This window comes from Myodes glareolus, chromosome 16, assembly GCF_982192425.1.
Source record: "Myodes glareolus chromosome 16, mMyoGla1.1, whole genome shotgun sequence".
In the NCBI taxonomy this organism is placed as follows: Eukaryota; Metazoa; Chordata; class Mammalia; order Rodentia; family Cricetidae; genus Myodes; species Myodes glareolus.
In genome coordinates this window covers 12,105,908-12,122,797 of record NC_142041.1, presented here as the reverse complement: position 1 = coordinate 12,122,797, position 16,890 = coordinate 12,105,908, and the positions used below count along the sequence as shown (strand labels likewise).

The following is a 16,890-nucleotide window of genomic DNA, read 5'->3' as shown; positions in this document are numbered from 1 at the left end:
CTCCTCTGACCAAACACATTGGCATGCTTGCTTTCAGGTGGGGAAGAGCATCTCTGTGTCGTAGCATTGTGAGATCTGTTCCCCCTAAGGTCTTTTTGGGGAATTAAACTCAGGCATAGTGCTTCTCCGATGCACAGCAGCCCTAGGCCTTTAAATGCTGTGCACTTCAGTGTCCTCACTGGCAATGTCAGCAGGTCTCCTAGGCTGGAGAATTATCACTTGACCATCAGGTCTCTTGTGAGAACTAAGTCTACTGCATACAGTCACAGAGAGAGGGAAAATGGAGAGAGAGGGAGGAGGTGGGGAGATACACACAGAGGGAGGAAAGAGGTGAAAGAGACAAACGCATAGAAACATACACACAGATACACACCGACAAACACAGAGATGAGAAAGATGGAGGAGATATGCACACACAAAGACATACACACAGGGACACATACACAGAAGGAGGGAGGTGGAAGGAAAGAGAAATACAGAGACAACACACAGAGACATATACAAAGATGCACATAAAGAGAGATACACAGACACACAGTAACACATGCATACACACATGTGCACACACACAAACGTGCACACACACATACACATATATGAGTGCTACTGATAAGTCAGCCTGTAGGCTAAGAGAAAGCAAAGTCATGTGACACCTGCTATGGGAGCTGGTTCAAGAGTCCCAAGTGGAAACAGTGCATTCCTTTAGGACACACATTCCATATGCAGGAGGCAGCATCTCTCTCCTTCTGCAAAGGCCAGCGGAGGGTGTGAGTGGAAATGTCTGTGTCCTAGCCTTAGTCACAGGGACGGCTCGTGGGATGCTTTGCGAGGAGGGGGTCAAATTTATCGGAGAGAACTAGACGGAAAAAGAGTGAGCGGATCCCAGGGTTTGCTGGACACAGCTGGAAACGGTGCTCACCCCATGGCAGTGCTAGAGCAAAGCGGCAGAAACAGATGGTTCTGAGCAACAGGAACTGACTTCCTCACAATTCAGCAGACTGGGGACTCAGAATCAGGCAGGGGTTGAGTCCCCTGGGGATGTCAAGGGAGACTCCATCCCGTGCCTCTCTCCTGGCTTCCAACTGAGGCTGGCAATCCTTGCTGGCCTTGTAAACGCTTTCTTCTAGGGTCAGCCTCTGACCTCCCTGAGATTTCCTCTTGGAGTGTGTGTCTGTGTTCAGTTCTCTCTTCTTACAAGGACATCAGTCATTTCGGAACTGCTGCGGGAAGGTGTATAGCTAACAACGCCTACTGGGGCGTGGCCTCATAGACTATTTACCTGGATGTGGAAGCGTCCTCTCTGCCTTTCCCTCCGGACCCTGGTTTTGCTTGTTCAGATTGTTTGGATTTCATCTTTATCCATTGTTTACACAGAGAATTCTGATTTCTAAGTTTTATCTATTTATAAATACCTGTATATTTCTTAGTTCTGAGCTAGTGTGGGATTCCTTTTATTAAGTGCTAGATCTCTTCACATTCACTTGAAGCCCAACATAAAGCCCATCTCATTCCAGTATCAAAGTTTAGCTGGGTCTTTTTCTTCCCCAAATAATTCTGACAATATCTACATATCCACAGGAATTTAAATATCTGCCAGAATTTTAGAATTATTATTATCATTTGGGGATTGTATGCATGACATAGCACATATGAGAAGGTCAAACTTTGTAGAGTCTTTCTATTCTTCTGCTTTATGTTCAGAGGTCAAAGTCAGGTCACCAGATTTTTGTTGTAAATGTCTTTAATCATTGAATCAGAGTATATTTTAAATATATCTTCCTTATTGGTTATAGTAACAGATCAATTTATGTGTCACGATTGAACTTTGAAAAGAAGTTGGAATTGGGGAACTCCAGGTGGGACTCCTAAGCCACTCCATTCAGACACCTACCAGTCACACTTACTGCAATGCTCCCAAACTGTATGTAGTCCTGAGACCAGGAATTACAGGTATGACCCTCCAGATCTGTTGGTCACCTAGCCTGCCCAGTGGTTAGCCTAAGGACCGTGCACATCCTGTTTCTGTCCTAGGACATTCTGTAATCCTCACCCCAGATAGTTACTCCAGATCCTAGCTTCTATCATACATATCTCTCCCTGTAGAGAATGTGGTATTGTGTACCTCACCCCTAAGACAGTTTTATCCACTCACAATGGATCTCTAACCCCTGCCACTCATGAACATCATGTAGAACCAGGCGGGCCCTACACAGACTTTTGAGGGCCAGCAGTGAGAATCAAAACTGTGTCTATCCTTAACTGAACTGAAACCACCTCTGACATTCAGTTCTCACATCAACACAGACTGGCTCCAAAACTGAATATCAAACACCATTTAGATCAAAAGTTGGGTAACAGCAAAAATCCTAATACCCACTAAGCACAGACAACACCAAATAACCACACTGTGCTTATTAGTTTTATATCAACTTGACACAAGGTTGAATCATCAGAGAAGAAAGAGCTTCAATTGAGAAAAAAGCCCCCATAAGATAGGCAAGCCTATGGAGTATTTTCTTAATTAGTGGTTGATGTGAGAGAGCCCGGTCCATTGTGGGTGGTGCCCTCCCTGGGCTGGAGGTACTGGATTCTATAAGAAATCAATCTGAGTAAGCCATAAGAGCAAGCCAGTAAGCAGCACCTCTCCATGGCCTCTGCATCGCCTCCTGCTTCTAAGTTCCTGCCCTGTTTAACCTCCTGTCTTGACTCCCTTCAATGATGTGCTATGATATGGAAGTACAAGCCAAATAAGTCCTTTCCTCCCCAAGTGGTTTTTGGTCCTGGTGTTTCATTTCAATAATATAACCCTAATTAAGATATATACCAATAAAAACCAGCAACAACATAATTCCAGATAGCAAAGTTCCATCAAAAAACCTGAAACATTAATAACCAGGACAATATGCCTCCTCCTGAGATTAGCACCCAATCATAGTGTTCCTTGAGAAGAACAACACAGCTGAAGACCGCGATCAAAATAGCTAAAGAATGATTATAGATATGTTCAAGGAAATCAAAGAAATGCTTAAATGACAATTGTACAGTTTTAACATGTGAATGAAATAATAAAAACAATTAAATATAGGATTCAATAAGGAGATAGAATCTCTAAAGAAAAGTTAAACTGAAATAAAATTTAAATGGACGAACTCATGAAGTCAAATGAAAGTACAGAGGATAGTCTCACCCAATAAACTGAATCAAGCAGAAGAGAGAATATCAGTGATCAGTGCCTAAGACAAGGCAGAGAATTGGATCACATATTAAATCTAAAATGTACAAGAAGAACCAAAACTACAATGACTCTGGAAGAAGAAATCTATGGATCACAGGTATAGAAGATAAAGAAGAGACACAGGTCAAAGATGTAGAAAATATTTTCAATAAAATCAGAGAAAAAAAGATATCCCAGTTTAGAAAAAAGAGATGTCTATCATAGTTTAAGAGAAATAAAGAACGCAAATGGTCAAGACATGAAAAAAAAAATGGGGGGCTCAGTGGTTAAGAGAATGCCTTACTCTTGCAAAGGACTGAAGTTCAATTCTAGCACCTACATGGTGTCTTATAACCACCTATAACTCCAGTTCCAGAGGATCTGTGGTCTTCTTCTGACCTCCTCAGGTACCATGCCTGCTGTATACATACATGTACACAGGCAAAACATTCATGTGCTAAAATAAAATTTGAAGACAGAAAGAAATACCACCAACAAAATGCAACTAAATTTACAGAACACTAACAACAAAGGCTATTGAAAGTGAGGTGAGAGCCACATCTAAAGACAGGCCCATCAGAATAATCCTTGACTTCTCAATGGAGACTGTGAAAGCCAGAAGGTCTCTTACAGGGTTTGAAAGACCAAAGATAAGAGACAAACTGTCAGTCATCATTAATGGATAGGAAAATTTCTTATGATAATTCGATTTAAGAAATTTATATCCACTAAGCCAGCTCCATGGAGGGTACTAAAAAGAATACTCCTGTCTGAAGAGATTAAATGTACCCAAGAGGGCACAAAAAATTAAACAATTCAGACCAATTGATCAAAAATAGTCTATCAATTCTGCCACAACTATGTAACAGTAATTAATGAACATTGTTCAGCAATAACTCCCAATATTAATGATCTCAATTCCTCAATAAGAAGACACGGACTAGTAGATTAGATGAGAAAACAGGACCCATCTTCGTGGTGGGACACACATCTCACTATTATGAACAGATATTACTTTACAAGATTCATCTTCATGATTGGAAACATACCTTACCATTATGATCAGATATTATTTTAGGCCAAAAAGGATTTTTGAAAAGTATTCCAAGCAAATAGAATAAAGAAGCAAGCTGGTATGACCCAATATCTGAGAAAATAGACCTTTAACTTAAAACTCAGTAAAAAGAGATAGGGAAGGATATTCACACTCAATAAAGGACAAGTTCACCAAAGGGATGTTACAATGCTAAACATTTATGAACAAAACACAGGAGTACCCAATTTCCTAAAATAAATATTGTTAGATCTAAACCTACACTTCAGACCAGTACAGTGGAAAGTGAATGACTTCATGATACCAGTTTCACCGGCGTCGTTGAGTAGATAGGTCCCCCAGACAAAAACAAAGACACTTTTGAGTTAAAAAGCATCATAAATTAAATGGAGCTAACAGATACTTATAGACTACTTCACCAAAACACTAAAGAATACACATTTTCTCAGAAGTTGATGGAATTTTCTCCAAAATCAAGCATGTATTAGGGTATAAATCTAAACTTAACAATGTTTAAAAACTTGAAATAATATTCTGTATTCTATCTGACTACAAAAGAATAAAGCTGGATATCAATAATAGAAATGGGAGTAAGAGTAAGTAGACAGACTCATGGAAACAAAACGACAACCATTGAATGAAAAATTGTGTCAGAGAGAAATTTAAAAGGAAAAAATTTAAGTTGCTAGAAGTGAATGAAAATGAAAGTACAGCATACCAAAACCCATGGTACACAACAGAAACATTCCTAAGAAAGTACAGCATACCAAAACCCATGGTACACAACAGAGGCATTCCTACGAGGCCTATTTTTAGAATTACGTGTCTGTATCAAAAAAGAACTCAAAAGATCTCATATTAACAACTTAAGAATGCATTTGAATATTACAGAATATTTGTTTACACTCTGTGAAGAAGTGTTACTTTGGTTTAATAAAGAGCTAAGTGGCCAATAGCTAGGGAGGAGAAAATAGGCGGGACTTCCGGGTAGAGAGAGGAACTTGGAATGAATCCAGGTGAGCGAGAGTTGCCAGTGAGACACTGAAGAAGTTGGATATATGGTACATAGTAAAGGCGACGGAGCAAATGGCAGATTGTAGATTAATAAAGACAAGTCAATTTGAGTTATAAGAGATGGATGGGAAAAAGTCCAAGCAAGGCCAAGCTTTCATAATTAATAAGTCTCTGTGCCATTATTTGTGAGCTTGGCAGCCCAAAGAAAAGTCCAACCAAACTAAAGCAAAATCCCTAAACAGTAGAGGAGATGGAATAACCAAAATCAGAGCTGAAATCAATGAAATAGAAATGGAAAAGAAAAACAATACAAACAATAAAATGAAGAGTTGATTCTTTGAAAAGACTAACAAGACTGACAAATCTTTAGTTTAATTAACCACAAAAGAGAGAACCAAAATTAATAAAATCAGAGATTAAAATTGAAGGATTACAACAGATACCAAGGAAATTCAGAGGGTCACTAAGGACATATTAACAACCTACACTCAGTTAAACATCTAAAAGAAACGGCTGATTTCTAGTTATATATGGCCTACCAAAATGAAATAAAGATGAGTACATACTTTAAATATACCCACACTATTCAGTGAGATAGGAACAGTAACTAAAAAACACGTGACCCTATGGTACAATAAAGAATCCTACAAGAACTAAATCAATTTTCCTCAAATTATTCAGTAAAATTGAAAGGAAGGCAGGCTTTAAGGTTTTCTTTTTTGTGAAGTCACTATTATTATAATAATCCTGAAGTATCCAGGAATATAAAGGACAATTCTCAACATATTAAATGTGACATACGGAAAGTCCACAACTAAATAATGCTAATCAAAGAAAAGCTCAAAGCATTTCCACTAAAATCAGGAATAAGAAAAGGATATACAGACTCTCCATTCGTTTGCATAATATAATCTGTCCTGGTTTAATGGCTGATTCAGTGGGAGCTCTTAGAAGATTCCCGAGTGACTGGGGGGGGGGGGGTGGCAGTAAGGGAAACAAAGGGACCACTGTAAATGTTTCAGCTTGAGTTTAGATGGAGCTGACATAAAGACTGCCTCAAAGCAGCTGCTGCCAATGGTATGGTATTACATACTAATGACGACTATGGGCCCTATCACAATCTCAGGGAGTCGGCTGGCCGGCCCACCTGCCTGAGAAGGTCCAAAGAAGAGGCAGTTTTGACCCAAGGCAGACCTAGGCAAGTTAGGAATTTGGAAAGGGATGAACCCTGATGTTGCTATATTCTTATGAGCAAACCCATGCCACCAGGCCATGGTTTGTCAGCTGCTCCCTGGGGTTCGGAAGTGACTTTCACAGCAGCCTTGCAGGGCCAGTTCTTGGCCATGTGGTTACCAATTAGGAGAGAAATGAGCTTGTAATAGCTCCTGCTGATTACCTCGCACAGAAACAGTGGGGGCTCTGCCCTGCAGCCAGCAGGGAGGCAGCAGAACGAGGAGGGCTAATAGCTTCTGTGAATGGAGAGAGCCAATTATGGTTCTGAGAGGCAAAGGTAGATTTATTTCTATCTGCATGAGAAAGCACGCCACCTTAGGAGAAGGTATAATGGAGGAATTGTTTTAGGTAGGGACCTAGCAATTTAATTCCCTTAAAGTATTAAAGTAATTCTTGAATAATTCCCTAAGATATCAAGAAAATCAAAATGTATTTTACCAGCGGTGCAGACTTCGTTACATTGTGGCCCTCAGTGATTTGTTTCTGTTGAGGATGGATGTATGTTGAGTTACCCGGTTCCTTTAGATCACAAGTTTCCTCTAACAACTGGGAGGAAACTTACCTCCATTTTCCATAGACAGTTTTTAGCTGATGTTCAATATGTTAATATCTTTATAAGCTAAATGGTGACTTTCTTAAGGTAATACATGCAAGTATGCCTCTCAGGACAACAGAGCAATACTCTCATTGCAAAATATCAATAGCAAGTCAGTACTTATTTGCTCACCACACACACACACACACACGCACACACACACATACACACACACTCACACACACATACACACACGCACAAGCACACGAACACAACCAGTCATTTAATAAGCTATTTGTATTGTACTTAGCCCTGAGGATATCCCCAGGGAGCTGAAATACAAAGTAAAATTTTAGTAAATGTTAGCTGGCAAATATATTAGCCCTTTTTTTCTGTTTTAATACAATGGAGGCTGGGTAGTTTATCACGAGATTTATTTAGGTGACAGTTGTGGAGGCTGAAAGCTGACAGTTGCCAGGCCCTGGTGAGGCCCTCTTGGTGGCATCATAACGTGGCAGATGGTGGGAGTGCTTTTAACATGCAGGAGTCAGACTCCGGGTCCGGGTTTTCTTTGCTGTTGCTCTGGAACGGGTTAGGTTTTTTTTTTTCCTTCTAATTTTATTTCTTAATTTATTTACTTTATAGAGGGATTTCTCCATTGTTGGCTTCGGCACCAGTTAACTGAATCCACTACTCTCTGATGACACAGGAAAGACTCCGAAATCGCTTTCCAGGTGCCTAGAGTTCCCCTCTCAAAGCGACAGTGGAGAAAGCCTTAGCTTGTAGCCTACTGAACGCAGCAGTGCCCCGTGGAATCCTTGAAGCGTGACCGCGACCTGTTCCGCGTCTTGGGTTGGTACTGCCCCAAGAAAAGCAGCTGTTTGGTGTTGAACGCGCCCCTTCGTTTTTGCCGGATAAATTGAACTGCTTGGTCATTCTTCATTCCACATTCTATCAAAGCGAGGGCTACCAGCACGGGAGCCCTTCCTAGCCCTGCCACACAGTGCACGGCCACACAGGAACCTGGCTCCTCACGAAATTTGGTTTTTAGCAGGTTCAGCCAATCATCCACTAAGTCGTCAGGGGGTGGGGATCCGTCAGTGTAGGGCAGGTCTAGAACGCGGATGCCACAGTTTTCCACTAGAGCTTTATCGTAGGTGGCATCGCAAACTCTGACCAAGGTTGTCACTCCGTAGCTCTTCAGTTCCTCTGTGAACTTTGGCAGCATAGCGTTGGTGGGGTTGTGAGTGATCAGGAACCGCATGTTGTCGTAGCAGATCTCCACGGGCGCTGGATGGTTCATTATGGCAAACGAGAGTGCCCGCGTGGGTGATGGGACAGCGAAAACATTAAGATCATCGAAAGGACCACTTTTGTTCTTTTTCTTTATTCGGTTTGTTTACTCTGTATGAGGCTTCTCCAAAAATGGCGCAGAAGTATTTAAAATTCATTCGAATTCAACCTGGGCCTCAGCGTCTGCAGATGGATTCCTTGAGACTTCAGAAACATCCAGCTTAGGTTCCGAACTCATCTATCCGGCCTACATTTAGACACTAGAGAGACAACAGTGGTGGTTGTCTTCGACCTTTGTTTACCCAAAGCTTGATTTTACCAGAGTTATTAAAGGAGATATACTTGCAGTAACTTTTAAGGACCTCCTCGGTGTCCAGGTGTCCAGAGTCTTCAAGGCGCAGGTGATTGAATACGGCACATGGAGTCCCCAAGGTCACTTGCCAGGGAAATTGCTGTGCTGAGCCTGGCAGAAATTGACTCTCAAATTCGGAATCGCCATAAATGTGGACTGTGTTTTCCACCAAAGTCCTGCGGTGATTGAGGAGCTGCGATCTCCTTGCCAGCCTATGCCTTACACATCCTGCCAGGCCCGCTGGCAGCACGTGACCCTGCAATCATCCTGCCTCCCCGGCTGCCCCCGTATCTCTGCCACCACCACGTGGATGCCGAGAGGGCCTCGCCTTGCTCTGAGCAGGACAAAGCCCTCCTACCCCAGCGCCTAGCCATGGACCCTGCACCCTAGCCAATCGAACCACCGCCACCCCGCTATAAATTTATTATGTTTTGCTTGCAAAACAATGAGTTTCGTTATGACGTCTTCATCCACAAATATTGGCTCATAGCTGCTGTCCGGTTTCCTTTGTCCCTCTCCCATCCTTCTCCTCCTCTGCTTTCTCTCAAATAGTCCTCCTCCCGTTTTCATGTCCTCCGGTTATGAGCCGAAATACACATCTTTAAAATCTATATTTTGGCTTATGATGAAAAATCGGATACTAAGCTTTTGAATCTGGTTTATTTTGCTCACTGTGGTCCCTAGTTCCAGCCATATTCCTGCAAAACTTAGTTCTCATCTTTATCACCAAATCACTTCCTTCGGGGGTATGTATACCATGGTTCCTTGATTCGTCACATAGTGACAGACATCTAAACTGGATCAGTATGGTGGCTGTTACAGGTGGAAGGTGGCAAGTAGACATGCAAGTATCTCAGAGGTGGGTGGCCTTAGGTTCTCCTCTGTGAGCACCCAGGAGCTCTTCATCCTGGCTATACCAGCAGGGAGTAAGGACTGCTCTTTAACATTCCTATGAGGATGCCTTTTTTTCCTCTTGCTGCTAACTGTCTCCCTGGCTTATGAGGCCACAAAGTGCTTATTTGCACTCTCCAGAAGGCTAATAATGCCAGACATTTTTTTTTTTTTCAAATGCTTATTGGCCACTAGCATTTCAGGCCAGAAGTCTCCAGCTCTTTAGTCTATAAATGGATGATTTGGGACTTTGGGTGTTTGGGTTTCAGAGGTCTTTATCTGACATTATCAGCCCCTGTCAGGAGAGTGTTGGCAAAGAATCCCTCGTGTTCTTCTATCTCCATTGCTGTACAAAATCTTTTAAATTTCATGTGTTCCTATTTATCAAAATTTCCCAACTATTTCCTGAGCCCTTTTCTGAAACCTTTTGCCAGTGCCTATTTCTTGGAAGTGTTTCTCCTGTTTTTCTGCAGCAATTCCAAAGTTTCAGGTCCTACATTAAATTCTTTGAAATATTTTGAATTTTTTTTTTGTCCAGTGTGAGTAATATGCTCACACTTCTTCACACAGAAATCTGATTTTCCCAGGACAGTTCCTAGAAGAGGTGGCCATGTCTCCAAGGGGCTGTAGCTATGTGGGTTTATTTCTGCATTCTCTGTTTATTTCACAATTCTGGTTAGGGGTCAGTACCAGTTCTCTTTGTTACTGAGGCCCTGTAGCAGAATTCAAGATTGCTCATTGTATGCTTAGAGCATTGCTCATTTGGCTAAGGATTGTTTGAGATACTCAAGGTCTTGTGTATTTCTGTAAAATTTTTTTTTCTATTTCTGTGAAATTTTGAAGAGGACTGCAAAATTGGTAAAAAGCTTTCACTGTTCCATCCAAATTCACAATATTAATTTTGCCAATCCATGAATATAGGAGGTCTTTTCACCTTTGGATATCGTATTCAATTTCTTTCTTTAGTCTTTGGAAAGTTTTCCTTGGAGAAAACTTTCACCTCCTTTGGGAGTTTTATTACTGGTAGTGTGTGTGGTGTGTGTGTGTATGTGTGTGTGTGTGTTGTTGCTGTTGTTTTGTTTTTTTAAAGATCTGTTATACATAGAATTTTTTCTTCTTTCTTTACAAGTTTACAATTACAAGTGTATAGGTAAAGCGCTGAATTTAGACATTGATTTTTTTTTTTGAGTGTTTGTCAGATCTAAGAGCTTTGTGGTAGACTCTTTAGAGTCCTTTAAATGTAGGACTATGCCGTATGCAAATAGAGATAGTTTGACTACTTCCTTTCCTATTTAAAGAAAACTATCTTGACTATTGCTCTAGCTAAGAATTCAATCATTATATTGAAAAAGGGCAGAAATAGTGAATATCTTTGTCTCAGTCCTCCTCTTAGAGAAAATGTTTCCTTCCATTTATTTTAACTTGATTATAGATTTGTCCCATAGAGCCTTTAAGTAAGCTGTAGTATTTTCCTTCTAGTCCCTATATCTTCAGGACTTGTATCATGAAACGATATTTAACATGGTCAAAGGGCTTATCTGTATCCACTGAGATGATCATGGAATCATGAGATGATAGAAGTTTCCATCATTAAATCTATTTATAAATTTCAATTACGCCTGCTGATTTGCGTTTAACGTTATGTTTGCATTCCAAAAATAAAAATGAAAAGTCAGTTTTCAACACAAATTTCAAAATTCATACATGTGTTGTTGGAAGCCAAATTGTTGTGAGAGGCTACTTGTTCATTTCCCTGCAACCCTGACTCCCAGAATAATCACACAGAAAATCTGTATTAATTGAATACTGTTTGGTCAATAGCTTAACATTAAGTCTCTTCCCAGGTCTTCAGGATGCTCAGCATGAAGCCTGGCACTCATGACAAAAGCATGACTGGGCATCAGACTTGTCTCTTATAAACTGTAAAACTTTCTATAAAATCTTGTCAAACTTCAAATCCCTCTACCTTACTGTGAGGTCCTAACCCTGAAGCCTCTCTCCCAAAATGTCTGTGTAGCCTTTAGGAAAATGTCTTAGATTACACCAGGACAAAGACCCATGTCAATCTATAACAACCTATTCTCCTTTCGGCTTTTAAGACCAGCAACAACACCTGTCCCCCCCCCACCAACTGAAATGTTAATCTAATTAATGTTTATCAATAAAAAATGGGAGTCAAATATTGGGATGAGAGCCTGAAAGATCGGAGAACAGGGAGCATCCACCAGCTGCTTCCTACCTCCTCCTCTGTCCAAAAGAGCCGAGATCCTCTCTCTTCTCTGCCTTACCTGTCTTCTCTGTTTGTGGTTTTTCAAACCTCTATGATCAGCCAGGGGCCAGTTCTGCCCTCTGACTCCAAGCAAGCTTTATTTGTTAGAACACAATTAAAATAACACACAACAACCGACGACCTCTCGACTTCCAAATAGAGTCACTGTATTCTACTGCCTCCTACAATAAGCACCCTTTCCTGCTCCAAAATGCAGTGCAAACCTTTAATGTCCATGGTTCTGCAACCAGATGACAGATCAGGAGTTCCAAAGAGACCCTTAGCCTCCCACACACGCCCATTCTGTTTAAATGAAGTTGCAGAACAAAAAACATTTCATCCCTTGTTATTGATTTGACCTTACTGATCTGCCAGGATAAATATACAGACAAAAAGGCTAAATACAAGTTTAAACATCTCCCACCTTTTAAAAACCAGACCCTGAGTGCTTGGAGCCAGCATACCCACCCAGTGACCTGTGATATCTCCTCCTAACAACCCATGGTCCCTCAGTCCAAATGAACAGTCTTAATAAGGATTAAGAGACAAATTACAAAGCCTACTACTTAACAAGAGAGTGAGACGCCCATTTCTTATATTCAAATAAGACCCCATACAAATGTCACACATGAAAAGACTAAGAAACTTCTCTTAACTGTCACGAAAAGTGCCTACTCCTTTTCAAGGATGTGATGCTCTCTCTGAGAATTCATCCTATCTTTCTTGTAACATAGATATTCTTCATTAAAACGTTCATCTCGATTCTGTCTTAGTAAATACTTTGACCCCTCTGTTTTGTGTTTGCCATGACTGTCAGGTCAGTAATGTGTAGTTGGACTTTCTTTGGACTTCTAGTTCCCAAATAATGACACAGAGACTTTTTTTTAAGTATAAATGCTTGGCCTTAGTTTAGGCATGTTCCCAAATAGCTCTTATAACTTAAATTAACCTGTTTATATCAATCTACATTCTGTCACATGGCCCGTTACCTCTTCTCCATACTGCATATCCAATTTCTCCACGTCTTGCTGGCAAATCCCACTTCCCTTCTTTTCTGAGTTCCTGTCTCTTCCCAGAAGTCCCGCCTATCCTCTTCTGCCTAGCTATTGGCCAGTTTGCTTGCTCTTTACTAAACCAATCAGAAGGTACCTTGGCAGAGACACATCTTCACAGCATGCAAAAAGATTATCCCACAACAGTAATGTCATAAGAACTCTGACATAAAGAGTGGGTTACTCCTATGATGAAGTCATAATAATATCTCATTATGGGACCTCACACTGTGTGCCCTGGGTGGCTATATCCTGCTGTTACCTCTTCCTGTTTTTTCTTTACTTTCTGTCTGACATAAGAGGAACAGCTTTCTTGACATGGTTCCGCTGCTACTCTCTGTCTTCCCACAGTCCCACAATCAGTGGGATTTCGACTGCAGGTTGAAATCTCTGTATTTAGGAGCCTTTCTCCCTTATGTTGTGTCTGGCAGGCATTTCGATCACAACAATGAGGTTTCTCACTAACACCAGGACCGTGCAGCACGTTCTGTGCCATTTCTTAAACAGGATGTGTGCTTCATCAGCCCAGCCATCTTTGCCCTGCCATGTCATATTCAGAAGTAATAAACCTCTCGATTAAAGAGGAAAACATTCTGTATTATTTAATATTATGAAGTTTTACTTGGCATCGATGCTCTTTGATTATTCCTTCATCCTCAAATTAATTGTTTTACCTCTAGGTGTCTAGACAATAACATAATGGTTGAGCTAAGTAATTGCCAAAGATAATTGCACTTAAGTAGCAATTAACTCTCCTAGTTGACATGCGATTGTAAACAATTGTCAAGTTTATTAACTGATCACAGTGCTGTCTTCCACAGGAGGCAACAAAAATTTCCAGGTGAAAAGATGGCCCAGAGGCAAGAGAAGCTTTTAAGAGAGAACAGTGGGCGGGGTTTCCCTCTGTTGTGTGATAGTTTACCTCAAGAGTTACCCTTAATCCTTATCATTTATGTTTTTATAAAAAGTAAGTTATATAAATATAAATTTGTACATATTTCTATTTGGACACATAATAGATTGATAAAAATCTAGCAAATGACCTTGTCACAGATGGGTCTGAGAAGTAAAATCTCCACAATCCTTCCTATAAGCCTTTCTGACTTCACTGGCTAAGTCACAAGTCTCTCAAACATGCACTCTCTATGCAGGGACTGAAGGAGGGCGCTGTCAATGTCATCCATATGATGGGGTAATTGCTACAGACTCATGACAACTGATTCCCTTGCATTTAGACAGACATTTTCTGGCATGCTTTAAATGAGCACACAGGATCAGCAGCATCTGTTAAGTTCCTTGTAGACTTCTGACGATCAGCAGCTAGGCTATCTCTCTAGAACTTAAGATCAATGTAATAGTCAGATCATGTCTCACTATATGTTAATTCTCATGTTTGCTTTTCTAAAAACTTTGGAACAATGTGGTGGAGAGCTGATATAAAGGAAAAAATTGTCATGTATCTGTCTTAGGGTTTCTATTGCTGTCAAGAGGCTCCAAGACCATGGAAACTATTATAAAGGAAAACATTTAATTGGGGTGGCTTACAGTCCAGAGGTTTAGTGCATCATCATCATGGCGAGACAGGGCGGGAAACAGATATGGGACATGGTGCTGGAGAAGGAGTTGAGAGTTCTACATCTTGATGTACAGGCAACAGGAAGTGAACTGTGTCAGTGGGTATAGCTTCCACACAGGAGACTTCAAAGCATGCCCCCACAGTGACACACTGCCTCTACCAAGGCCACACCTACTTCAACAAGGCCACACCTCCTAATAATGCCACTCCTTATGGGAGACATTTTCCTTCAAACCACCACACTATCTAACACAAAACGGCATAAACTTAGTGTATCTTCACTTCTGCACAAATAGAGGTAGGCAGATTTGTACAAATGGACCATCAGGTTTCTCTGTCATGGTGCTTTATTATCGTGGGTAGTGGGAAAAGAAAGAGAAAATATGCCCTCACCTGACACAGCAACATAACCTGCAAACGGGTGGAATCCCTACAGCTCTTCCTGAGGGATCGACACAGGCATCGGTGTTCTGTGGTCCAGAGGCTGTCATACAGCTTTGCTCTCACAGTCTGCAGAATGACGAGAACTGTGATGGTAAATCGTGGTTGACAGTCTGACCGGATCTAGAATCAGCTAGGAGTGAAGCTGCTAGGCACACCGTGAGAGATGTCCCTTGAGTCACTTATCTGAAACAGGAAGGCCCACCCTAAATGTGGCCTGCATCTTCTGGATGAAAGAGATTTTGCTCTGCCTCCTTGCTGGCAAGTGCTGCTGTTGCTCCTGCTTCTGTTATTCCTGTGGTTTATGCTGCTACATTCCTCTCCTGCCTTCAGGATCCATCTTCTTCAGGCTTTTGAGTGGAGATCAGTGTGGTTCTCCAGGAAACTTCTAGGCTCTAGGAGCAGCAGACTAAGACTGCTGGGGAACCCAGTCGCATAGCAGCAGCTACTGGCTTCACAGTTTCTTCTGCATGAAGAAGCCATGGTTAGATCATTCATTGAAAATATTGATTATAGCTGGGTGGTAGTGGTGCATGTCTTTAATCCCAACACGTGGGAGGCAGGAGGATCTCTGTAAGTTCGAGGCCAGCCTGATCTACAGAGTGAGGTCCAGGAGAGCCAGAGCTAAACAGAGAAACACTGTCTTGAAAAACAAGCAAATGAATGAACAAAAAATTCATTATTGTTATTCTCTTTCTCTAGAGCATGGGTTAACATCATCTAAGTACCTCAAAGGAGTCTAATTCTCTTCTTGCTGTGAGCTAATGTCAATGTCCCCAAATTCATTACACCTACATAATTATGGAGATCCTGCAAATGTGTAATAACCCATGAGTGTCTCCCAGAGGCTATCCATGAGGCCACAGCCAAATTGCTTCACCAATCAAAGCACTAGCTCTTTTGATTAAAGTATTAACTGGACAAAGCCACTGCCAGGAGTCTCGACTGTCTGAGACTGCAGAGTGGGGTCAGTGAATGTCAGACGACATTCTTTTACTTCACTTTAGATTTATATCATATTTAAAAGCATCTATCACTCTCTGTCTTGCTGCTAAATTCTACTCCCTAGTTCACAAGCTTCTAGAACTAACTTAAAGCAATTTTCTTCTTGTGGCAGGTCGTGAAGTCTGCTCCTGTCTGATTTATACGGAATCGCTTGAAAAGAGAGTTTTGGCTTACAGTGACTGAGTCATGAAGTCACCTAAGCCTGCTCTTTCTTCTTCAGCTAAAATGAGATCCATTTTCTCCTTCTCAAGATGTAGTGTTTCTTCCTTCTTATATGTCAAATTAATCTCGGCCCTCAGAATTATGATCACCCAGAGAAACCTTAACTGGCTTGGTAAAGGATTTGTTGGAGTAAACAAAACATCTGTTTTCTTTGACATTCTATTCTGCCGCTGGCTTGAGTGTGCCAATCCTTTTGAACTAACAACACAGCTTCTGCGTCCATTTGGGACCTGCCGTTAATGGGGAGAGCTCAGGTTCTCAAAGAGTAGCTCCAGTTAGCTAGATAGCCGTACTTAGGGAAGATTCTCTGGAAACCTAGCGAAGGCTAGCATGTTTGAAGCATTAGAAGCTTTGCACACTGAATTATACAAATCTCTCGAGAAGCTCAATGAACAGTAGTGGCTTCAGTCTCTGCTAAATCTTTTGTGATTTTCCACTTGAGAGCCTTGCTAGCATTTCTTTTTCTTGGGCAGTGCTTGGAAACCCAGCTTCAGTCATTTCCCTTCAGAAGATTCTAGAAATAATGAGTATGTTTTATTTGGGGACATTTGGTTGCTGGTCCATTTTTTCTTTTTGTTTAACCCTGTAATCTAACAGCTCTTATGATAACACGAACATAACAGAAATAAGTAAACAAAATAAGTCACGCTCTCTCCTCATTGCTTGCCCCATCAGGAAACTCTCCTAATCCAATTGTCAATGCACCAACTTTTGATACAGTTTTAAGGTAATCAGACAT

General features: G+C 41.2%; 1 pseudogene; it reads right to left on the bottom strand.

Annotated features, from left to right (window-relative positions):
* Positions 1-7,467: 7,467 nt before the first annotated feature.
* LOC125391055 (protein tyrosine phosphatase type IVA 2 pseudogene) lies at positions 7,468-9,095 on the bottom strand (annotated as a pseudogene).
* Positions 9,096-16,890: the final 7,795 nt, after the last annotated feature.